The sequence below is a fragment of the Fundulus heteroclitus genome, chromosome 7 (assembly GCF_011125445.2).
Source record: "Fundulus heteroclitus isolate FHET01 chromosome 7, MU-UCD_Fhet_4.1, whole genome shotgun sequence".
NCBI lineage: Eukaryota > Metazoa > Chordata > Actinopteri > Cyprinodontiformes > Fundulidae > Fundulus > Fundulus heteroclitus.
The window spans coordinates 19,642,771-19,667,906 of record NC_046367.1 but is presented as its reverse complement, the minus strand read 5'-3'; the positions used below and the strand labels follow the sequence as shown (position 1 = coordinate 19,667,906).

The following is a 25,136-nucleotide window of genomic DNA, read 5'->3' as shown; positions in this document are numbered from 1 at the left end:
TCATTGAAAATATCCATTTCTTTCTTCGTCCTTCCTCCTTCGGTAAACGACAGACACGTACATCCAACGATTTGGAATGCCTCTCTGTGCAACCGGGAGCACAACAAGTCGCAGGCATTGTTTAGAATCCAAAAATTAAACTAACTAAAAGTACGCTCTAAATCACCCGTTTTGTCATGTAGTAGACGAGAACAGTACTGTTTTTGCCTACCCGCGGGACCCGGATGTAGCGTTGACGTCACGCGTGAACTACCCTATTTTAATCCTTCCCCATGTCATTGTTCACACAATTTAGCCATGGTGTGATGGCATAACATTGTCAATGAAATTTTTCAGGTATTAATTATTCCTTCTCTCCTTGACCAGCAGCAGTCTCTAAACAGTTGCGAAAATTGCTTTTACCTGGGGAACTTTTAGGTTCACAGTCAAGAAGTAAAAAGCTTACAGTTTGAGTGTCCTTAAAACTTTTTTAACATTATTGTTCATGAAGTGTTGTATACAGATGGTAAATATGCACACACACATAGATTTTTTGTTCAACAAGAGCAAGACAGATTTGGTTATTTATGTCTTAAAGGGAGATTTGTTATTATGATTCCATCAAATGTATTTCAGCAGAAACTTTCACATAAACGACACGAGGTGCATTTTCTTCTCATTAACTGCACATTTATTTATAAAAACAGAAGTTGTAAGAATAGAAAAATGTTACTTCCAATGCAGGAATTCACAAAAACACATAAAGTGCAACTCAAAGAATTCAATTTTAAGATGATATTCTTTTGGTGTGAGATCAGACTAGGACCATTTTTATGACCTCTATATAAGTGAACACTGTAAATGTTTCCTTGTTCACTGACTAAAAACTACTTATTTCCACCAGAGTCGACTGTGTTATTGAGCCAAAGTTAGTTCCATTGTAGGTGAAAGCAAGTTTGGTCCAATTAGTTTGAGTGGATCCATCAAAGGTCTGTTCATCAATCATAATTGGTAGTTGTGGCAGATGATATTTTTGCTGATCCCAGCATGCTGTATGGTTGATTTCTTAAAATCAAAATGTGCATTTTTCAGCTCACCCCGATTTTCATTTTGAACTGCCTCCATCCGTTTTGGTTGCCAGATTGTCCAGATACCTCTGACATAAAGATCAGGAGCTTTATTCCAACTGCATAGAGTAGAATTACACATCAGCGAATTTAATGAAAAAAGAAAAGCGAAAGTAACAAAAAGTCATGCTTTGTGCACTCTAGCCACAACTTTTTCCATAAATGAACACCCTGTTTGATGCCTCAAAGTGACCCGCAACATGCAGTGATACTGATTTGTTGTAAATGAAGAGTTTTTCCAGTTAAATAGTAATATGCAAAAAAAGTAAAGGAAATGAATGAATATGTTTTTTTTGTAGAGAGTTGTTAGAGATGCTGAAATAAATGACATACATAGACATACATGGATCCACACACACACAGACCCTACAGCTATAAAACACTGACCAAAACTAGAGCAAAATGCCCTCATTATGAGATAACATTGAACTGAAATAATCTTTTATACTGTAGACGATGATCATTAGATAGTTGAACCATTTCCAAATGCAATGTTTAGTTGCTGACATGATTATCTGTTTACCTAGATGCATGTCAATGCATATCACGTAACGTCTTATTTTCCACTTAATGGATGATGGTAGCCTTGGGTTAGATTTTTCTTTTGAGCCAGTGTTATCTAATGTTCTTGAACTACCTCCTCTGAAACATAAATAATAAAGTTTGAAAGAATAACAGAACATATTTCCGTGCCTTGCTCCAAAAAACACACGTTCTGAACTCTGACACACCTGATGACTCTTCTTTCTCTGAGTCAGTTAAAAAAAAGCCTTACTGAAAGAGACACAGAACCAGCCCCATATAATAAGAGATCAGTTTATCAGGACTAATCCACTCCCTTAAAAATGTATTAGCGCGTTTTGTTTTGACATCATACACCTGCTGTAAAAAATAATTCAGCCTTTCCTGTTGTGTTTTTGACTTGGTCGACATCCAGTTTTGACTCTGGGGGGGAGGGGGGGGGGCATGTATTAGGGACTCCAAATTATGCATGAAAACCTTGAATTATCTTTCAGCGTCACTGTGAATGACAACGTTCATTCTCTGGCATCTCTCTAAATTACTCTTTAAGTCTTGCTAGTTTATGTTAGTTTATATTTGTTTGTTTTTTTCAATTAATTACTGATAACCTAGCGATTAATTTTAGTGAGATCAAAAATGTTTTTTTTTTTTTTTTCAGTTTTTACCTGATGGGTCTATATTGTGATTCTAATAATAAGTACAGTTTAAAAATACCCTTCAAATAGAATATTGATAGTTGTTGGAGACTGATTTGAAAATAAAATATTTTGTTTAAAAGACTGATCACAACTCAATGCACAATTATAATTTAAACACGTATCAACTAATGCAGTTAACGTAATATGAGTTATCTCTTTATTTGCAGGGTAAACTAGATGTGGCATGAGTTTAACTGATTTTAAACTCTGGTCAATATGTTAGAGAAGGATAATGTATACTGCGGGCCAGTAAAGATGTTCAGGCAAAAAAGATACAAGACTTAAATGTGAAAAAAGGAAAGGAATCATGAAAACATTCTGTGCCTCAGTTGTCTGTCCTGCTGACCTCTCATGGCAGAATGCATTTATCATAGGAGTCTGAGAAGTGAAATAAGTGAATATGTACGCAGCGTTTCACCTCTTCAGCCCATCACGCTGTTGGGCTGCACCTTAATGTCGTGCCAGTTTCAGCAGGAAACGTGGAACTCATTAATCCTGTGCATCATCTTCCCTTCCAACCTTTCTGCCAAATGCACCGTTTAATGTTTTCTTCAAAATATTTATATGTTTGATAAAGACATGAGGTGTGAATGAACTGGTGTCATATCTGCAGTTCAGGAACACCTCTACTGTGTTTCCACTAATTTGAATGACATTTACCACGAAGCCAGAATCTGGATGACAGATTTGTTTTTAGATCAAAGCACTTTACTAAAACAGCTGTTATACAAAGCATGGCGTGCTTAAATATCAACATTCTCCAACACAAACTTCACCTGTGGCTGCAGATTTACAGTTCCATGCTTTCAGGTCTTGTAACTCTACAAAATACCAACAGCCAGACCAGCTGACAGCCTTGCGTGGGCACATGGAAAGGGCCCACGCCATTTCTGTCCGGGGGTATTCTGAACAGATGTTTCTGTACATTATACCAGCCACTTGGTTATGGCGTTCCATGTATTCCATCCCTGCTAGTATCTCACACCCTGTTGTGAGATGCTGCATGGTTTCTCTGGCCTTTTTGCAAAACCTACTCCTGGTATCTTGCCTGGCATGGTAGATCTGGGCATCTATTGTTTTGGTGCTGCAGGCCTGCTCCTGTGCTGCCATGATTAGTGCTTCAGTGCTGTCCTTCAGTCCAGCCCTCTCTAGTGGTAGTGGTGGTACATCCCATGCATGGGGTTTTTCCTCCCACGATGGTTCCTTCACTTCCTTCTCTTCCAGCGTCCATTGTCTGAGACATTCACCAAGTGCTTCATCCCTTGTGACCATCTTCCTGATATACTCTTGAAGCTTGGATGTTTCATCTTCAATGGAGGCTGTGGTGCTCACTAGGCCTCTGCCTCCATCTTTGCGCTTAGTGTATTGCCTGTGTATACTGAGTTTGGGGTAGAATCCACCATGCATGGAGAGTAGCCGTCGTGTCTTAAGATCAGTGATCTGGATTATTTGGCTGAGGGGGTTCAGCCGCTGAGGGCTCAACAGAGCGGGCAGAGCAAGCGGCAGGACCTCACAGGAAGAAGAGCAGACAAGTAGCACGCAAACACTGGAAACCTTCCAGCAGAGTTTCCCAATCCAGCAGGCTGAGCACACAGGAACTGGGCAAGACGGCAGAGCACATGAGTGGAGAAGAGACGTTCTGGCAGTGAGTAGATGAGTGAGGCAGGTATTTGAAGGCAGGGAACCAGGTGAGCAGAGTTGAATTAGTGGCAGCAGGTGGAGCTGATCTGGTGGTGAGTGGTGGCAGGGAGTTAACTAAGATGATTAGATGGTGACTGAGAGGTGACAGAATGTCCAAAACTATGACAAGAGGCGAGCCCAACTATCTCTAGCTAGTACTGGTCAACCTCACACAATGACTCTGGCTCCTTACCCACCACGGACTTGACATTCCATGTCCCTATAGCCAGATATTGCAGCCAGGATTTGGCACACTAAGACTCCTGATCTTGCCTGCCACCCAACTTAAATGGCACCCAATTCCAACATTCCTTACAGCGGATGGTGGACCCTCATAGAGGGGGCTTTCTGTAGCCTCTTCATCATGTGTCTGTTTGGAATTGATGGGTAGAGAACCCAATATTTAAGCCAGACACTGTGTTTGGCTTTTAAATATTTATTAAAATAAGAAATCAAGTTCTGGTGCAGGCAGGCAAACGTCTTCAAGAGTCTGAAAGTGGACAAGGCAGAATGAGGTATGGCTAGAAGCAGATCCACAAGACAGGCGTGAAGGCTGACAGATCCACAAAGTTTAGCAAGGTTTGTGGTCATTGTTCAGTCCAGGTCGTTGTCCAGAAAAACAGAAAGCCATTGAAGTGTACGACAGGGGCAAGACGAGATGAGGAAATCCAGAGAAACAAGAACTTGGTCATGAACTAGCCAAGGAAACAAGGAACACTGGACATCTACTCACAGGAAGGCTTTCAATAATCCCAATATGGGGATCCCAAAATATAAAGGGTAAACAGGTGCAGGTGGTAAACTGATTGAGCTGCAGAGAGGAGCTCACAGTTGGCTGGAATGAAAAATAATTATCATGGTGCTAAAGGAGAATGAGAGAGCAGGCAGACAGCGGGGGCAGAGTCATAGAAGAGCCCGGCTGACAAGCTCACCTTCCAGGCTTGGAATGGTCACCTCTTTTTATGGTCAGCCATATCATCGGAGTTCTTGAATTGTTCTTAGCCCAAACCCTCCCCTGAGGCCAATTTCCCATGGTTGGGATCATTGAGGTACGCAAACCCTCCACCCCAATAACGTGGGGTGGAGGGTTGTTTTTGACAATTTATTGTTTATAAAATATTGGATTTTTACATATCACCAATTTAAATACCTAATGATTAAATAAATTGAGCAGACAGTTGTTTGTACAAACATAATTGTACAAACAAATACATCTTTTCATGTAATCATGGTATTGCTTTAAAGAAAAGTTGTTGCTGAAAAGATATTGCTGTCTTTAGGACTTTTGGGACTCCAGTCAGAATTTTTCTGAACTGGAGCTGCACACATGCCCAACTCTTGGCAAATAGTTGAGCTCATCTTGGAAATTTGTACTGTTCTCATTCCTCTTTTAGCATCACATGCCTTGTCATCTCTAATTAGGAGCTTGGCTCTTCCAAAAATGCTTGGATGAGCTTTGCCCACTTCTTATAGGCACACCTTCAAAATGATGCATCACAGAAAACCATTTATAGGGTGAGTGTGCAAGCTTAAAATAAAAATCTTTATTAAGGATTAACACAATTGCATCTCCTTGACATACTTTATTCATTAAAATGTAAAGTTTCATGCTAATGAAACCATTTTATGATTGTTGTAACCAAAGATCCCATAAAATCGTTTCACGTTTGTCACATAAGAATCAAAAGTAATGAACAACCAATACAAAGTACAAGAAATATAAGCCATGCATGTTTCACAAATAATTTTACAAACTACAGGTGAGGTGCTTTGCATGGACCATTTATGGTTCAATCTGAGCTTGTATTTTATATGTTAATATATATATATATATATATATATATATATACACTTTTTCATACACTTTTGATTAAGGTTAATGCATTCATTTCACCTGTCTTTTATACATTTATCAAACTCAAAAGACAATGAGCCTTGCTCTTTATTTCTCATAACCTGTAAATCCTCTCATGTATTGCTTCTCAGAGTTTATTTTATGCCTCCCTTTAAATGGACTGGTTTGTGATAAATAATTATTGTTACAAGCAATTTGTAAGCAAGTAAGGATCCATTTATTTCTCTTTTCAACACAGGAACCCTTGCTCCTTTTTAACAATATAAAGGTGTTTTCCACAATAAAATTGACAGGTTTGTACATAAGAACTGAAGATTATTTACCTTAATGCATCCCCACGCAAATCTGTGCCTCTTGTAGTATCGCTACCTCACATACTTATTACAGTACTTTATTTTATTTGTTTATTTGTTACATCCATTACTGACCAGTTTCTTCTCTCTTTGCTTTTTTTTTATTGTTTTAATTTTTTTCACATGTAATCGAGTTCAGCCACTTTTACTGCTCTTTAAGAAAGGCTTATCGGAGCCATTTAAACCACAGAACTCAACCTCTGCAGTTGACAGACGTTTAACCCATATCTGAGCTTGGCATGCCTCTAGTAACGAATCGATAGCTTTTATTCTATATTAAAAGGAGAAATGCTCCTCTGAATATAACAACGGACACTTTAAACCTCCTATTCGCTGGTCTCAAGGAGGGTTAGCTATGCCCTCCCGAGTTCAAACCGTATACGACAGCGTGCTATTCTTCACAATAATTAATTATTCTGAAACAATCCTCTTCTACCCTCAAAGTTAGAAAAATATCTGCTCACGTAGGATGTGACATCACAGCCTATGTAGATTTAAAAAGGAAAGCTCACCTTTCCTTTGCAGCTGCTGGCTGAGATGCCGTCTCATCGTAGCGCATTTTCGCCTCTAGTGGGAAACTTAATATGCTGTCTGTATTTTGGAAGTTCATTGGGGAGGTTTGTGCTGTTAAAATCCTCAAGAGCAATAATAAGATATTATAGATGTTTCCTTTTTCTCCACGTCAACAGCTCAACCAGCTGTTTTTCACCCTCTGTTGAGAAGGCTTTTGATGGGATGTAAACACTGGCCAGAACAAACTAGGAGAACTCCACTGGTGAATAAAAATGTTTAAAGTCTAATTTTAAAGTCCACTTCCTCTCTTTTTCCCCAAGAGCTCTGTGCTTTAGCCCACGCAAAACAGCTGGAAGCCCAACATCTGTAGTGTGGAGTCCCAGTTGTGCTTCATGAGCTTGGTTTCGATGAAACAGAGGTCAGCACATCTCAGTGATGAGAAGCTGCACTTTGGTAGCAAGGAAGTGGACATTGTGTGCCTTCAAGCCAGGTCAATTGTAGGCAAGGGTGTGTGGAGTCTCCGTTGCCAAATTGTCACGAGCGCATCTGCCTGTTTACCTTGTCTGTGTCTCTGGCAAATCTCATAGAGCGCAGCCAACCAAGATCTCAGTGCAGTTGGGGTCAATAACAAATGGATACAAAATGCCTAAAGAGAACTTTCTGATGTTTAGGAGTTTCTCTCTCCTGAAAGTGATCACAGAATTGTGGCAGAAAGCAGAATAAACACTTAATAACATGCTAAATACAAGGGAGCAAAGGGAGCGAAGGGCACAAGGGTACCAAAGCGGCATCTTATGACACCTTCTTATTGAGATGAGCCTGTTAGTTTTTTTGTTTGTTTTTGTTTGTTATTTGATTGATTGGTTGATTGATTCATTGATTGATTCATTGATTCATTCATTCATTCATTCATTCATTCATTCATTGTCAATGCTCTCTCCAACACGTGTGCACTACATTAGTGGCTAATATCTTGTTTTCTGAGGCCATTTGTTTTGCTTTAGTAACTGAACGACATAGCAGCATTTGGTGAACAGTCTTAGTTTAAAAAAACATCATGGATAACACATTGTTATTTCTTTTTTTGCTGCATTCCCATTCCATCCATTTTTCAATTTGATTTGCAAAAAAAGGTGGCTTAAGAACTTGAAATATAACTAGAGATCTTTTTCTAAAGATGCTCTTTGAAAACTAATCCTATTAGAAAACATGTCATCTCATTCCAGATTGAAGTTAGTGGCATGTCTTAGACAGCAAGTAAACATTCAGTCCTTGCAGGAAAATCACCACACAGAAAATTTTAATTGACATTATGGTGATTTCTGGACAACGAGGTCATAGCATCGCCACAATTTCAGCCCTTGAGGATCATTCCCTTGTCTTCAGTAGTCATACATACTATAGAAAAATAAGTAGAGTTAAGAGGCAAACAAACCACAGAGTTACAAATAGCAAAATTCACTGATTTCTGTTGTTCAATCCAGTAAAAAAAATAAATCAACCTCAGACTACTGAGGATATAAAGCCTTGTTTTGAGCCTGACTGTACATGCATATAACATGTTTTTTTATGTTGATATGAAACTGCAGACCGGTCAGTATTGACGTCTTTATCAATAGGAGAAGAGAGTTCCCTTGTTTAATTAGTTTTACTTGGTGTAATGATTTGGGTGATTGTAAGATGGAAATTCTTGGATCAAGCCATTCACGGGATGGTTTCTTGACACAAGCTATTTTGTTTATGTCCAAATTCAAGACTTCATTAACACAATATTTGAGCAATATACTGCATCATGTTCGCAGGAAAAAATTGCTCCAAGTGCAAGGTAGACACCTAGTCTTCAAAATTTCAAGATATCATTGCAATTAAGATCTGCTGGATGTGCTATGAAAACAACAACTATTGAAAAGCCCCCACTCTGCAGCTTACAGATATGGGTGGTGGTGGCAGAAGTGGCATTCTCCATGTAAATGGGCAAAGATGATTAAAAACACTTCAAATAAATTAATTTACAAGTTTTAACACATTTTCTGCAGGTCTCTAACAGTGTACTCTGTTATTTTTCTTACTTCAGGTCCTCATCCAACGTTGTGTGTCCCAGTTTCAGTTATTTTAAACTTTATAATTATTTGTTAGTTAGAAGATATAGACAATGTTTTGGAAGCAGACATTTTTGAAACCATATCCAATCTTTTGAAGATCAACATACTTGCCATGTATGTTCTCATTGCTTTCCCATTATTTGGAGTGTCTAACAGAAATGGTCAGTTATATTTAGATCTTTTTAAAACAGAATGTCATGGGTTATTCAATTAAAAGTCCCCGAACACTGCTAGGGCCATCGTGCTGGGAAAGAAAATGCACAAACTAAATCTCCGCACACTCGTTCTGATGACACTATTGATGGGAGCAGCAGTTCTTTTGAGTTTACTGAATCACTAGAATCAGTTAATTAAAATTATTCATTCAAAAGATTTGTTTACCAAATCATTCAGTTCAAGCTATTACATTTTCAGTTCGTTACAGTTAAAATAGGCAATAAGTAGGGCTTGGGACAGTGCATATTCATGAATATTTAAATGTAAATATCCCAGAATTAGCCCAAAGGCTATTTACATCTGCAATACCTGGCAAGTCAAGAAAAAAAGCAAGAAAACACATAACAATCAGACACTAGACAGAAGACATTAATCAATCGATCAATCAATCAACCAATCCAGTAGGTGGCGGTTATGTTCTTTAAGTTGGTCGCCAACCACCGAAGAAACATAAAGGAGGAAGAACAATGGCAGCAGTTTATAAATTGATTTAAACAATTTATACAAAAAGAAAGGTTGTTGGTTAAAGGAGTGGGGACAGCTCTGCATTTGCTGCACTATGATAGAGATGGGTTGTGTCTCCCTCACCTGGCTTTCTGATTGGCTACATATCACATTCAACTGGCTGCGTGCTCAGTCCCCGTGCCCTTCCAAGCAGACCAGATCACGCTTAACAGGGCACACACATCAGGAATATCTCTTAAGATTATCTTAAGAGCCACCCTAATAATCGGGACATGTCAGAAGGGGGATATTGGAGCAAAAACCAGGTTAATTATCCTGCCGTGCGAACCAAGCCTTTTGACAATCTGGCAGGTATTTAAGGGAAGGATCACAGGTGGGACGAATGAAGGTAATTGGTAGAGAGACAGGTTAAACTTCTTCTGCCAATGAGCAGAACAGTGAGTGGAACCAGCCAGCCCAACAACAGATGATGGGAAAAACAGGGAAGACAGGGAAGAATCACTACACGTTTTGATAATATGAGGCAAAATGTTCCTCATCCTTGAGACGGCGTGTCGTGAATTGCCGCTATATAAATAAAATTTAATTGAATTGAATATTAAAGCTCCCACTCTGCATGGTTGCTTGACATCGCTTCTGCCTCACGTTGAGTCCTAAACCACGACAAATCATGACAAGATTGTGCTTTCCATGAAATATGAGGTACATTTAAAACACAGCTTTAATTGGAAAACATATTTAACACTTTTTTAATTAATTATGTCTAATAGTCATTGCAACAATTCAATTTGTCCTCTGCTCCTTAGGGAGCAGTGGGTTGCCACTGTCCTGTGCCTTGGTAGTATTCTGTGGCTAAGCATCTTCTGTTGGAGTCGAACCAGGAGCCTTGTGACAGCGCATTTAAAAGAAAAATCTTAATATGTTTTTTGTTCTTTTTTTAAAAAAAACCTTCTCAATAATCTGGTTGTTACAGCATCATTTTCCTCTTCTGACAACAGCCTAGATGTCCAGCAAGAGAATATATCTGGGCAGAAGTGCGACAAATCAATACAATAATAATTTATTAAATTAAACAAAATTCTGAAAGTAAAAACGTTTAATGAGAAAAACATCCTTAAACACATAAATGGGTCAATAGTTTATGAAAAATGCAAATTTAAAAATCATGTATTAAAACCTAGACTTATTGCTTAAATAATATACAGTTTCAATACACATGCATTGAAATTGTATAGAAATATTTTAACATTCAAACTGTGCCCAGCCAACTCTCACTAACTTGTTAAAACTGAGACACACGCAGACGGAGAGAGCGACGCATTAACACACGAGCCCACCGGATGCTGTGAAGGATTTCTTTTCCTCTGAGTCAGGTGATCATTCTCAAAGCAGCGGCAAGGGGATAATGAGGGGTCAAAGAGTTCCGATAAGAAACAGCAGTTTCACGGCACCTGCTGCAACCTGCAGACCGCTGATAGCCGCTTGAAGTGGCTGACCTCTGAACGCCACTGGGTCGAGTGATCAACAACCCGGGTCATTTAGATAAGTCCGATTGGAACAAGTGAAGGATTTGTATGTCACAGCAAAATGTCGAAGAGGCACAGATAAATTGTTCTTAATGATTACAACTGTGTGCCATTAGTTTCCACAGCCATTTAATTGACGCCAGATATCCGGCTGTTTTAAGATGGGGTTCTCTGGATTATTTCTGATTGAACTGATAAGTTAATAAATCAGCATTATGGGAAACCCATCATGACAGAGTATTACACTCTTAATTTATGATACTCGTACTGTTTGTCCATCTCACTCTTTCTGTGCTTGTCTCTTCCAGGAACGTGAGCATCACCGGCGGCTGTGGATCCCCCAGTGGAGACTGTGATTCGCAGATAGCACCTTGTCTCTTCTCTTTGGCAGGCCATCGTCAAATAAAGCACCGGGAGATACGTGTTGTGAACAGGAAGAGAAAGAAGACATTTAAGGAAATGTCAGAGACAGTCAGAGCCTACATTTCTCTATTTGTTCTTTAACCTGTGACTGCCAGCCCTATGAACTCCTTAATGACATGACCCCCTCCCCCGATTACCAAACATCTGGTGTAAAAGGGATTTTACAGCATTTGGACTAATGCACATACAGTGTGTTGCACAATAATCCATCCCCTTTGCATAGTTGTGAGGCAAACATGAAAAGATGCTTCGTTTTTAAATGGTTTTACAAGTGCATTTTTGGGAAAAAAAATGTAGCATGTATTTGTATTCATTCCCCTTCCGTCAGATACCCTCAATAAAATCAAGTCCAAAGAGTTGCCTCCAGAAGTGGTCTAATTAAGTAAATATATTTTAACCTTAATGTATTGCGATCGCAGTTAGAATGCAGCTGCCTGGTGAAGGCCTTAGAAGTACGCCGGAGAACATCAGTGTACAACCAGCATCATCGAGACAAAGGAAGACACCAGCCACATCAGGGACGAAGCTGTGGAGAAGGTTAAAAACAACATAGTGACTGTGAACATCTCACCAAGCTCTTTTTACTCCACCAGTCAGAAGTGAAAAGATCACGACACAACGGCAAAAACGACATGTCTCAACAAAACTGAAGAGATAAGCAGAGAATCGATCAGAGAGGTGGCTGAGAGGCTCATTGGGAACTCTGGAGGAGCTACAGAGATCTAGAGCTTAAGTGGAATAATCTGTATGCCTAGCTCCACAATGCTGTCCTCTATGGAGAGGACCTGTTGTTGAAAAAAAGCAATAAGCTTGTTTAAATGTTCTTTGATTACATGAGACTGGGATATAACTTTCTTGGCTTGAAGGCAAATCCCTATGTACAAATGGAAAGCAAACTACAAACCCAGAGAAGACCATCCTTATGGTAAAACACTGTGGCAGCATCATGCTTTAGGGATGCTTTTTTTTTTTTTTTTTAGCAGTAACAGGGAAGAGGGATGGAGCTAAATATTGTCAAACACAGGAAGAAACCCTGCTAGAGTCTGCAAAAAGCCAAAACTTGGACAAAGGTTTACCTTCCAGCAAAGTTTTTCCCATCTTGAAATGGCCCAATCAAACTCTACATCTACAGTGAATCCACTTGAGAATATGTGACAAAATTGAAACCTGATGTTCAGGGCTGCTTTCCAATCTGTCTGGTGTGGATGCATTTTCCAAAGAAGAATGACGTGCAAAGTTGGAAGAGACGTGTTCCCAAAGAGCCTGAAACAACTGTAGCAACAGGTGGAAGAATTATACAGTTTCCTTCCACTTCACAATCATGTACGGTTTTTTGATGATCTGTCCCATAAATCTGATTTGAATACACCAAAATTTGTATCTGTAAAGTGATGAGATCTAAATAAACTAATGTGTTGGCAATACACACGGAGCGACACACAAAAAACTAGATTACCCACAATAGCTCTCTCTTCCTTGACAACAGCCTATCTATTCCATTTTCAGATTGGAAAAATTTCTCAGCAACTTTTCATAAATGTTCCTATTTACTTTATAACAGGAGAACAGTCAGCTTACACGGAGTTAGTGCTTGTTAAAGGAATAAATCAATCAGGCTTTTCTGGCTGTTTTCTGTTCGGCCGTGGCCCTCAGTTGGTGCGGTAAGAGGGAGAAATTTTAATTTAAAAACAAACCTCTGGTGGGCCGGTTTTCATGGAGACACAAGAAAGGAAACAGTGTTTATTATCTGGATGCAGAGTTATGTTCTAATTAACATCTTTCTGGTGTGTGTGAGTGAGCATGTCGTTAATTGTTGATTAGATTCAGAGCAAATAATTTGTTTTCCAGGTGAGGACGGGACTTTTGTTAGTTTTAGGAGGAAAAAAGAACACAAATTAAATAGATTCTTTCTACCTAAAAAGAACTAGGTAAAAAAATAATACAATTTTGAATTCAGAAGTACATTTACACCTCAAAGTTAAAAGTTGCAGAAAAAGGTTTCAGGGTTTAAAATATGTATTAATTCCAAGGCCTAAATGTGCCCTCAATTATTTTACCATTGCCCCTTGAGTAATTGATTTTGGGCAGAGAAAAGCAAAAGGTGGAGGGATGATCTGTGTTGTTGTGAAAAAAACTACAAAACAAATAAATGGAAAAATAACTGACGTCCTAATTCCCGTGAGTGTTGTAACCTTGCTTTATTGATTTTTTTTTTTTTTCTCTTTCACGAAAGGCATTTGCGTAACAACATCACAGTTGCACCCTTGATAGTATAAGTCATGTAATAATTTGTCATTTTTTAAAAATGTTTTTTTTTTTTCCTCATTGACGCCGAGGTACGGCAAGCGGCGAACAGACAAAGACGGAAACATGCACAGAAGACAAGATAATGAGCTTCTCAGGTGACTACATGCAGTGATTACCAGGTTTCTGGTGTTAACCGTAAAAACCTACGCTCTCTCTTTGCACATACACACACACACACACACACACGCACACTCTTGAGAGATCCTTGGTTATCACACCCTTCCAGATTGTTACGAACTACTTATGGAAAACACACACAGACACATCTCAAGATGTGGCCACTCTTGCCAATATGAGCCCAGTGTTAAGAACAGTTGTTGTCGTTTTGTGTGTGTGTGTGTGTGTGTGTGTGTGTGTTGTTTTTTTTTTTTTAGTATCTCTAAATTCCTAGCGTTGCTAAGGTGCTTTGGGAGGGGATTAACAGACGCTGGCGCCGATGAGCAAGCCTTGCAGATTTCCAACCAGCAGAAAAAGAGACAAAGAAAGACGGGGTAAAGACGGAGGAAGAGCAGCGGCGGGCTAGACAAGAGGGAGAAGGCAGTAACAGCTTGTGTAAACACGATGACTTAAGAGACGTAAGGAGGGGTAAGGCGACAGAACAGGTATACTAAACACCTGGCCTGAACTTTCCTGCAGGCCTGTGGGAAATTGTTCTTTTTATTGTCTTCCCTCCATCTCCTCCCTGTCTTCCTCTCCATTACGTCCCGTCTCTTCATCCCCCCCGCCCCTTTTTTCCCCCCCCAAGGGCAACAGTTTCAGATCAAGATGCTTTTGTGTCGCTGTTTCTTCAAACTTCAAACACCGTCAGCATTTAGGTCACGCTGATGTGCCCGGAGCATCGGTGACTGCGCTGTCTCAGGTGAACATCTCTCCCAGCGTGTCCTTTATGCTCCTTCCTTCTGTACCGATATGAAAAGTCTGCACGACCCTGGTAAAATCCTAGAGTTTTATGCATTATTATTCGACTGAACAAGAAGATAATCTTTTGGAGGGAAAGATGCAAAGATGAACCTGGAATAACCTGGTTGCATAAATGCGCACGGCTTTAAAGGACTGCTTTGCTGAAGCAACATCTTGATTCGGTTCCAGCATTCTGTGTTTTTGACATCTGTCAAAGTGAATTTGGCTAACCTTAAACAAAGTTTAGCTTTCCTAGTAAGATTTTCTTGACAGCTGCTCTTTGCATCTTTTAGCTAAAGCCGTAGTTGGACGGGAAATTGCAAATGATCAAAAATGATCCTATTGTGTAAAGGTATCATTGAGTTTCCACAGCATTACATACCTACCAATGGCAATGAGTGCAACCAATTGTCAATATATTACATTAACATTACTAAAACGTGTCTTTTCTCCAAAACCAATAAAAAAGACAAGATGAAAACTGTTCACTGAGGCTACCAAGAGTCTGACAGTACAACTATATATCGGAAGTGGTGAGAAAACAGGGAAACAGGGTAACGTTGCTTGACGTGCAACGTCAAACGAACGTCATATGCACGGTAGAACACGGTGATGGCAGCATCAGAATCTGGAGTTCCTTTTCTTCCAGCAGGAATTTAGGTTTTTGTAAAGGTGGATGAAAAAGTTCTGAATATCAGTGAGTTTTGATCCAAATCCTTTAGCTATCTAATAGAAAACTGAAGATGAAGCTTTTTTTTTTCCAGCATTACAGTGAGTCCAAGCTTGCAGACAAATCATACAAAGAATGATTTCACCAGAAGATTTTAGAATGGTGAAGCCAGAAAGCAGAACGAAAAATGACCGATCTGTGGGGTGTACTGAAGAGGGCTTTGGACAAGAGAGGGTGACACAATCTAATAGATCTGGGGAACTTTTGCAGGACACAGTCTGTATAAAATGCCAAGATGTGGGAGGCCATCAGACTCCAGAAGAACGCTGACGTTGAATCATAAAGCGCTTTAACAAAGCAGTGGTTCAAGGATCTGAACCCTTATGCAGCGTTGTACCAGCGTTTTATATATTTTTTTCCTTACTTTAGTTAAATTATATTGGATACGTGTCGCATCTGCACAACTTAAAAAAAAAAAAAACAAGCATCTTAACAAGGACAACATCAACGGCATTTATTTTGTTGTAATTGTAAATAACAAAAGGGACGTTTCCATGAGCCAGAGAAGGTGCAGCTATAAAGGCGGGTGGTCTACATGCTTGTGTTGTTTTTCTTTAATCCTCTCCCCAGGCTCGGCTTCTCAGGTAAAGTGTAACTAGATGCGGCCTGTTTGTGGAGTACAAGGCACTTGACCAAGGGCCAGCTCTGCTCCTCCTTCGCCTCCCATCCCCTCCCTCACCTATCCTTCCCGAAACAGGGTCAGATTACCCCCCACCTCCCACCCTCCAGCCACCCCCACCTCTACTCCTTCCCGATCCATCACTGACAGGTAATGTATTTTGCAGTCACATCACCGTTGGAGGAAGTCAAAAAGCATGCGTCTGTATAGTTGTACGCCGTCCAGACAGGTGTTTGAGACCTTGTCTGGGCCTCGGCAGCTGGGCTCCTGTAACCGTGCCCGTCTCTGCGAGGGGTTGGCTAGAGTGACTGACTTGGCCGAGGTGCGGAGGCGGCTGTCTTTCAACCACTGATCCCTGAGAACTACTCATCTGATCAGCCTGGATCTGCGCTTCGCGGCTGCCGGGGTCACACAACCCAACCCCGGGGTCAAGCAGCTAATTACAGATCCCTGAGTCCTCCGTCTCTGTCACCGCTGGGAAAATGGCGAAGGTGGGGAGAGAAGAGGCCTGAGAGGAGCGAGGATAAAAGGAGAACATATCGACTTAGACATCAAAAGGTCAACACTGAGGGTAAACCAAGCTGTACGTTTCTTCCTCTTGTGTAATAAAAATGAAAGCTGAGGTTCTGTGACATTCTGCGCCCTTTGAAAGCAGAATCTAGAAACTGGATGTGGATTTGTGTTTGTTTGTTTTTTTCCCTTTCTTTGTCTTCAGTTTTAAACACTTACTGAAGTAGCCCAAAATGTGTTGCCTTGCAAAAGTATTCACACCTCTTGCTCACAATCTGTAACATTAAAAACCACAAACTGGAATTATTTTATAAGGACTTTAAGTGATAGAACGACACAAAGCAGTCCGTAATTAGTGGACAGGGTCTTTGAACAGTGGGGTTCTTCTTGCCAATGCTCCATAAAATACTAGTTTTGCTTTGCCCACAAGTAATCGTTGTCCCTTTGACAGATTCTTCCAAATGCTGCAGATCTCTGCAGCTCCTCCAAAGTTACCGTCAGACTCCTGGCTGCTCTTGTTTCCCGACCTGATGGTTTAGTCATGTCTTGGTAGGTTTCCAGTTGGGCTCTACTCTTTTAATTCTCACATGATGGACTGAACAATGATGTGTGAGATGTTAGACGCTTCGGGTATTGTTGTACAACCTAAGCCTGCATTAAGCTTCTCCACAACTTTCTCCCAGATCTGTCTGCTGTGTTCCTCGGTCTTCATGAATCTGTTTGCTCTCGATTGTTCTCTAATAAACCTCTGAGGCTTTACCAGAACCACCGGGCTTAAATGTAGATTGACTGCCAAGCAGTTGGACTCTGTTTAATTATTTGGTTGCTTCTGAGGACAGCTGGTCGCACTGAATTTCATTATTTGGAGAATCAGCATGAAAGTGGCTGAAAATTGCACCCTGCACTTTCAAGGTTTTTATTTGTAAATTAAAAGAAATACAAATCGAAAACCGTGCAGCGTTTTCCTTCCACTTCTGGGTCTACTTTCTGTACGTCTGCGTCATCAAATCTCAGAAAAAGTTTGTAAATTGACAAAATGTAAAAATAAGTAAATAAATAAAAAATCCAGGGGTAGGAATACTTCTGCAAGGCTTCTGTATGACTGCATCAAAGCTTTAAAGCTATTTTTTCTCTCTCCCTCTTTCTATCAAGAAGGGTTTCTTTCAGTCTTCCTGTACCCACTGACTGAGCTGTGGGTTTAAAGGATGCTGCATGCCGGCAACAAAGTGAGCACACATGCACACACACACACGTATGTATAAAAGAAATAAATAAAAATAAGCACCTACCAGACCAGTATTATATTATATTAGTCTGCAGGTTCATTAATCACAAATGCGAGGGCTTCTCGGGCGACGTAGGAAATTAATCAAAGAAGGGGACATTAATCACATGCATGAACAGCAGTAGTTACACCTGTGACAAAGCCATCTGATTTAAACGTGTTGCTCCAGCCTGTGTTAATGATGCCACCCAGGGCCAGGCAATGCAACCTCTCCGCCATCACTGAAACAATAATGCGCTAACTATGAAGCAATTTTCTTAGGTATATGCTGATGCACATTGCTCATGGGTCAGTGGGTGTTGCAGCAATTACCAGGTGCAGCTTTTTTTTTCTCACAGCTTGACCACTGCGTTTTTCACTAACTGTTGAAATTAGCCATACTTAATATTTTCCAACCGTTTTGCTCCGACCCAAAGATTAATCATTTGGAGAGGAAAAAAAAAAAAAGTAAAAAGTATGACAAAGTAAAATAAAATAACACAACGTGTAAGAGAGACTCGGCTGCAAAGTAACAACAACAACAAAAAACACAATACATTTACATGTGTGCAAAAAATAACAATCCTTAGTGGAAGAAAAAAAGGAGAAAGCATCACCTGCAAGTGTGGTTACACTGCCCTCTTTTGAATGCACAGCAGTGTTTCTCGATAAGCCACTGCAGAGGTGGAAAATACGGGAAAATTACCCTGTTTCAAATGTCTAAATTAGAACGCATGGATGAACTAAATTAGCATTCTTAGTATGTACTGTAAAAATGGAGCATGATGCAACATTAATTCATTGAAATTCAAATTGTCTGGAACTAATTCCATTAAAGGTTCTCACCTCCGGGGATTTGTCATATTTATCTGCTGCAGAATCAGGTTTTTGTTTCAGTCAGAGGAAGACAAAGTAAGAATAAAGAGGCAGAAATGTGTTGAGCTTTTCCATTTCTCTCTCTCTGACATAAAGAAACAAGGCTATGACAAATGTATTACATGTATATTATACAAAAACAGTTTAATGTTTCCAGAATATAAATCACCTGTCACTCACCTAAGCACATGGAAAAGCTGCTACACTTTAGGGCGTCACACTCCTCCCCTCTGTCTTGTCTCATTTGTTTAAGTTACAATTGTTTTAAAAATCCTAAATATTATTCAGACTATAAATATTGTCTTGTAATCAACTACTGACTTACAAAGCTCAACACACAACTGCTTTACTTGAATCACATTTTCTCTTCTTTTTCCCATTTTTAAAGAGTAACATTATAGTTATTTGGTTTTATTTATTCATTTGTACCACACAGGGAAAAAATGTCATGGATTATTAGGGACAACTTTAAAAGCAATCTTGAAATGGGAATTATAATAAAACAGCTTCAGTAACAGTTTTGAATAAATTGTTTGAGGTGCCACTATTTGTGTTACAAATCATTTTATAAAACAACAACAACACCTAAAATTCGTGAGATCTTCATTTAGGATTTATTTCCCCAACTAAATAAATGTAGCAACTCAAATCAAGAGCCGGATTTTTTTTCTAAATTGTTCAGTGTGAGATTAATCTACTCCAATAAAAGATGAATTATTTAAAAGGAAGGCCTTGTATATCACAACACCAAATTATTGTCAAACATCCAGCTGTCATATTTATACACATTGTTAGTGATCCCCTCGGGATCTACTCAATCAATCACCAAGTGTGATAAACAGTTAATTTAAATTAAATGTTGCAAATTGCATTGAGATGTTTGTTGCAGGGGCACATCCAGAACGCTTTCATAGGGCTAACGTGATGGGGGCCATTTGGAGTGGTACAAAACCAAAATCCAAAGCAGAATTACAAAAAGGGCTGTTTATGTACAATAATTTAACTTTTTTATTCTATTTATTATACACAGAGAAGTTTTTTGTTGTTGTTGATTTTTTTTTACCATGGTCAGTTTTATACTAAACTAAATAGATTAGAATAAAGCTCAGTTAAGTTAGAGGCTGAGTTGCAGAGCTTGAAATGAGATGAAATATGCTTAAATGTGGCACACTATCAAGATCACAAAAAATAATTTAAACAAAAAGAAATGAATAACTATATAAACATCAAAGTCCCCAAAACAAGTACTTCTTCATCTTTATTTCATAATATTTTATATAAACCCATCACACATATAAGACTTTGTGGCCGGAGTTTTAGGGAGGGTAATATTTTGATGGTCACCCGCAAATTTAAAAGGACAGAAACTGGAAAGTTTTCAATACCAAAATAATTCAAAAATCATTGTAGGATCTGTGTATGACCACATGATTTCTGAATTAATCCTGTAAATCCAGACCTCCATGGTGATGAACACAACTTTCAGTTTTCACTGGCAAATAAAAGCATTTTGAAAAGGTACAGCTGGAAAATCGGAAAAAAAATATACACATTTAATCAATAACTACATTAGAATATAAGAGTCTATCTTTGAAAATTCACCTGTGTTGTTTTTTTGCAGGAGCGACAGTGCAGTTTGGGAAAAGCTATTGGATGAGAGGTGATAATAACCTGCTGATGAAACCAGAAAAGAAAATATTTTCCAAGACGATCATGTCTGCATTACAGAAAACAGTGTGTATGTGTGTGTGTGTGTGTGTGTGGGGGGGGGGGTAAAAGTTTGGAGCACTGGTCCAACAGTACCGCTCTTTGACCCCCGTGGCTTTTACTGGTGGCTGCGAAAAAAACTCAGATCATGCCGTGGCGGGGAAACCAAAGACCCAGCCTGATTAGCAGGCGGGCACACGAAAGATGATGAGAAGAGGGAGGAAAGAGAGAGACAGACAGAAAGAAAGAGAGAGAGAGAAATAAAAGCGCACCAAAGATTGAAAATCAAAACAATTACTGCTTCATGAACGTTGACCCCTTGTTAATTATTTATTGGATAACTACAGGAGACCTGGAACAGGATGCTCTGCTAACTTCCCAGTTAGCCCCCTGTCCCTGCCGACAGTTTTGTACCTCAGAAGTTACCTTTACTTCATTTCTCTTTGCCATGTCTCTCTTTTTGTCTCACTTGACACGTACTTCTAGCGTGTTTAGGTATTCCTGTAATCCATGCCATGCCTTCCCAGGATCGAGAAAGCCTATCTCAGGGTGGAGACGAGGGCTGTGGGGAGCAGTAGTAAGTCAAGCCTGTGGCGGAGGGAGGGTGGAGGACCAGAGAGACAGGGGTGGGGGGGTTGGGGGGGGGCGCGGCGGCGGGCAGGTAAAGGGGATCGTGTTCTGGCTCCTGGGGACAGGAGACTTGGCGTGGTACCGCACTGCCCACCCAACATCAACACTCTCAGGTTGCCTGGCTCAGATGGGACAGATAATCACCCTCTCTCCACAGGGACCATCTGGAAACAAGGAAGGGAGTGAGAACCATATTTTATTTCCAAATAACATAAATTCACTCATCTTTTGGTGGGAGATTGAAACAACAACCGTTTTTTTTGTCCCCTCTGTTCGACAGCTGATATCTGAGTCGCACAAAACATCAACACATGAGCGCAACATGTAACACCTGGCTCGGAGAGGGCGTCCAACACATGTTTCACGCTCACAACAGCGCTTCCTCCCTCATCTCCGAGAGCCCCCCCTGTTTGATTGACGCCGCTATCCCCGTAGAGATCAGAGGACAGCCACCGCGATTACCATCTCACCGTGGTAACCGAGAAACCGCTAATCCCATAATAATCCCTCGCAGTCAGTCGGCGCGGGAGCGTCCGACCTCCTGCAAGGAAAGCACATGCGGACAAACACATGTGCTAAAAACACACATGAACACTTTCACACCCAAGAGTGAGCAAGCCCGAGAGACCAACAGCTCACATGCTGTGTGTGTTTTCCTCACACCTTCAGGACAAATCTGAGGACATTACAGAATGTCTGAGACACTAGTCCACAAAACAAAGGAACAGCCCACCTTAGAAGAAGACGCACACCTGCTCCCTCTTACGGTTAGCAGCAGTGTCGACTGGTCAGAAAGTCTGAAAAACATGTGACCTCAACTACAGACGTTAATACAATAATCAATAAAGCTCTTTAATGATAACTTAGATGGTTAAAACAAAAGGCAGAGAAGGAAACATGTAAAGGCTAAATATAGTGCCTTATAAAACTATATACACGCCCCCTGTGCCCCTAGAATGATGAATTTTTTAACTTTAACTCAATCTTAGCACAAATCCAGCTTTTCTGTGAAGGCCTCAGGTGTTTGTTGGGGAACGTCACTGAATAAATAGCATCACAAAGACCAAGGAGCACAGAAGAGAGGTCAGAGATGGAGAAGTGTAGAGCAAGGTTGGTAAAAAGCAAAATAACGTTGGCCTTTGTTAGCTGAACAAAATTCAAACCCATTCGATTCATAAATACTTAATTAATAAAGTCTGCATGTTGCGCATATGATTTAAAAGAACGCTTGTTGCCTTGATTATGTTCAAAAATACGTAAAAGTGGAAGAGGGTGGCTAATAGGTTTAGTATTTTATGCAATGGATGGATGGATGGATGGATGGATGGATGGATGGATGGATGGAGACATTTGCTAGCATTTGACTTTCTTTGTTGCAAGGTAGAAAAACAATAAACTGCTGATCTTAAAGTTTTAGAGGTTTAAAGCTGCAGTAGGGAGTTCTGAGAAAACAGCGGACTTAGCCTGAAAACTCTAACAAGCACACCTTACAGGTCCCTCCCCCTTCCTCTCTGCTGTGCTGCAGCCCTCTCTCCACAGCTCCTCCCCCACAGCTTAGCCTGCCGTGCGGCTCCAATGTTTACCCTTTTGTGCTTAGTCTAATTCTTTCTTTTGAGCTCGCTTTGTTAGCATAGGTCTTGTATTTGTTTTCTGAACAAATGCCACTTGAGAAATTGGCAGTTTTTCTGTATAGTTGGGTTGCTTCTCTGCCATTTCTCTGCACATCTGCAGCCCCCCAGCAATCTTGAGCTTGAACGACGGTCCGCGCTCTGTGCAAGAGAGCGGCGTGAGCAACGTTGAACACAAGTGTAATTGATATTGCTAAGACACTGCTCCTGGCTCTGATTGGATGGTTTTTACTGGGAGTGGTGTAGTTCTGCAGATGGCAGTAGGACCACTGGGAGGAGCCAAAGGAGCTTTTTTTTCCAGCAATTATGTGTTACATATTTTACTGTCAGGAGATAGTGAAAGGTTTAACAAAAATATGTTAGAAAAAAAAAAGTTACCTACTGCAGCTTTAATTATGCAACCACTGCATTTTTCCACTGGGCACCTTAATATGTCATAGCACGTAGTTTTTTTGTTGCATTCATACAGTCTTTTATTTTTTAAAGTAAAGTTTCAGTGCTTTTTCGAAGTAACAATTGATCTGTTCTGTACCTCTTCAGTCCTGTGTTTTTCCTAAATAATTTTACACTAAGTCACACTTTTTTCCATAGTTTGGCCGAACATGCGACTTATAGTCAGATGCGAGTTACATACGAATTTTAAATGGTAAATCATATTGACCAACATGAACCAAGTAGTAAACACCACCGTCTACAGCCACAAGAGGGCGCTCTAGGCTTATAAAAACTAGATGCTGCTCCCGTATCAATTACACTGGTACGGGAGCAGCATCTTACGTAGCCTTCACACAGCGGAGCGTTGCGTGGTGCAGCTCAAAGGGCCCAGACCGAGACAGAACCCTGTTATTGGGCCGTCCATCAAGCTGTTAACAACTTACAGGTCTGTTGTCCAGGCGTTTTACAACTTTGCTGATACACGTGATCTTTACATATATGTATATATAGTTAAATCTTCATAAATTGCAAGTTTTAATAAATTGTTATATTGCCAATATTTCTTGCTTCTTCAAACATTAATAACTAAACCAATTTAAGGAACAATACACAAGAAGAGTCATTAGGCTCTTTGGCATTCGTAAAAAGTTCACATGGTAAACTCTGCTGCTGAAATCAAAAATGTGTTTTCCTTACATCTGTGACACAGTTTAAAATAAAAAAAGAAGACATGGGTTCTTCACCACCTTTCAATATTAAGATTATTCAAAGTAAACACTTTAGATTTTACCATGTGAGAATTTATTAAAGGAGGATAATTTCAAATTGGAAACTTTGGCAACAAAAACAGTTATGAAAACCCAGAAAACCCTGTATACAAGACAATAAACACCCTTTAAACTGGAATTTAAAGGATACCTGTTTTCATTTTACCATAATTTTCCATAATTTAATGCAATTCTGCATAATGTGGGCATTTATTAGACTAAAAACATTCTCTACTAAAATGCACTGAGACCTTTGCATATTCATATTTGATAAATATTTATAATATTCAGACAATATGCATTTATTAGAAATTAAAATAATCAAGGAAATGGGATTTTAATCTGTTTGAAAACTTGTGATCCTAGTTTGGAGGTGTTCTGCCATTTGCCTCTGACAGCTCTGTGGATGCAATTCTACATGTGTGATTAACAACAGGTCATTTAGGTTCACGTAGAACGTAAAGTTCAGTCTTTTTCACACCTTTCTCACGCTATCCTTTTCTTCTGCCAGTGTCCTTTTTTTTTGTCTTCAACCTGTTTGTCCTTCTCTACATTCAAATGATAAAACCCTGATGTGGGAGTCGGATCAAGCTTGTCACTGTGGAGTAACCACAGCTTTCCTGAAGACGTGGAGTGACGGCTGGTACACGTAGAGTACATGCAGCCCCGACTGCAGGGAGATGTGCTCTGCGGGGGGCCTGGGAGTCAATAGATGTCACTGTTTAACAAGCTGTTACAGCTCTGCCATATAGACAAGAAAAAAATGAAGACAGGACAAAGGGAGACTGCAGTTTTTTTTTTGCTTGTGCATGTGTATGTGGATATGGTAATAACACATACAGACTTGTGTGCCCCTTCAATTTGATAACATGGTTAGCAAGCTGAAAGGGGCATACACCCTCATGTACACTTGGTGGGGGGTCCAAAATGGGTCATTATTTTGCTTCCTTAGAAGAAATTGGTTGCTCTGCTTTAAATTTCCCTTTTCTGTTGGAAAACTGTGCCCGGGTGACTCGTTGTACATCCAGTTACACAAAACATCCTGCAATTAGATTCGACAATTTTGATTTCTTTAAAATGCTTGAGCATTTGATATTCCTTTTTCACCTGACAGACATGGAGGAATGAGAGGGTTGGGTTTTTTTTTTGGGGGGGTTTTATGGTTCCCCTAGCTATGAAGAGCCGGGGTGGCATGTGCTGCAGGGGTAGATTGGGTGGTTGTCATATATCGGTTCAATTTAACTTTGAAGAGCTAGAAGGACAAGGCATGGTGAATTATTTGCAAAGTTGATGTTCTTGCCAAC

At 40.0% G+C, this 25,136-nt stretch overlaps 2 long non-coding RNA genes across 4 annotated transcripts in view; both read left to right on the top strand.

Annotated features, from left to right (window-relative positions):
• The window catches only part of LOC118563705, a 29,411-nt gene extending 14,786 nt beyond the window's left edge, over positions 1-14,625 (top strand). The window contains exons 2-4 of one of the 2 annotated variants that reach the window (XR_004931369.1): positions 11,345-13,861; positions 14,141-14,351; positions 14,512-14,625. This is a non-coding gene — a long non-coding RNA (uncharacterized LOC118563705). Of the gene's footprint in view, positions 1-11,344; positions 13,862-14,140 lie in introns of both variants that reach the window. The other variant, XR_004931368.1, reaches the window with a different exon arrangement.
• Positions 14,626-16,207: 1,582 nt separating this feature from the next.
• Positions 16,208-20,392, top strand: LOC110368638. Of its 2 annotated transcripts, none has more exons than XR_002428256.2 (3): positions 16,208-16,586; positions 17,681-17,751; positions 20,287-20,392. It is a non-coding gene; the product is annotated as an uncharacterized LOC110368638 (long non-coding RNA). The 2 variants fall into 2 exon arrangements; XR_004931370.1 differs by having other exon boundaries at positions 16,208-16,598.
• Positions 20,393-25,136: the final 4,744 nt, after the last annotated feature.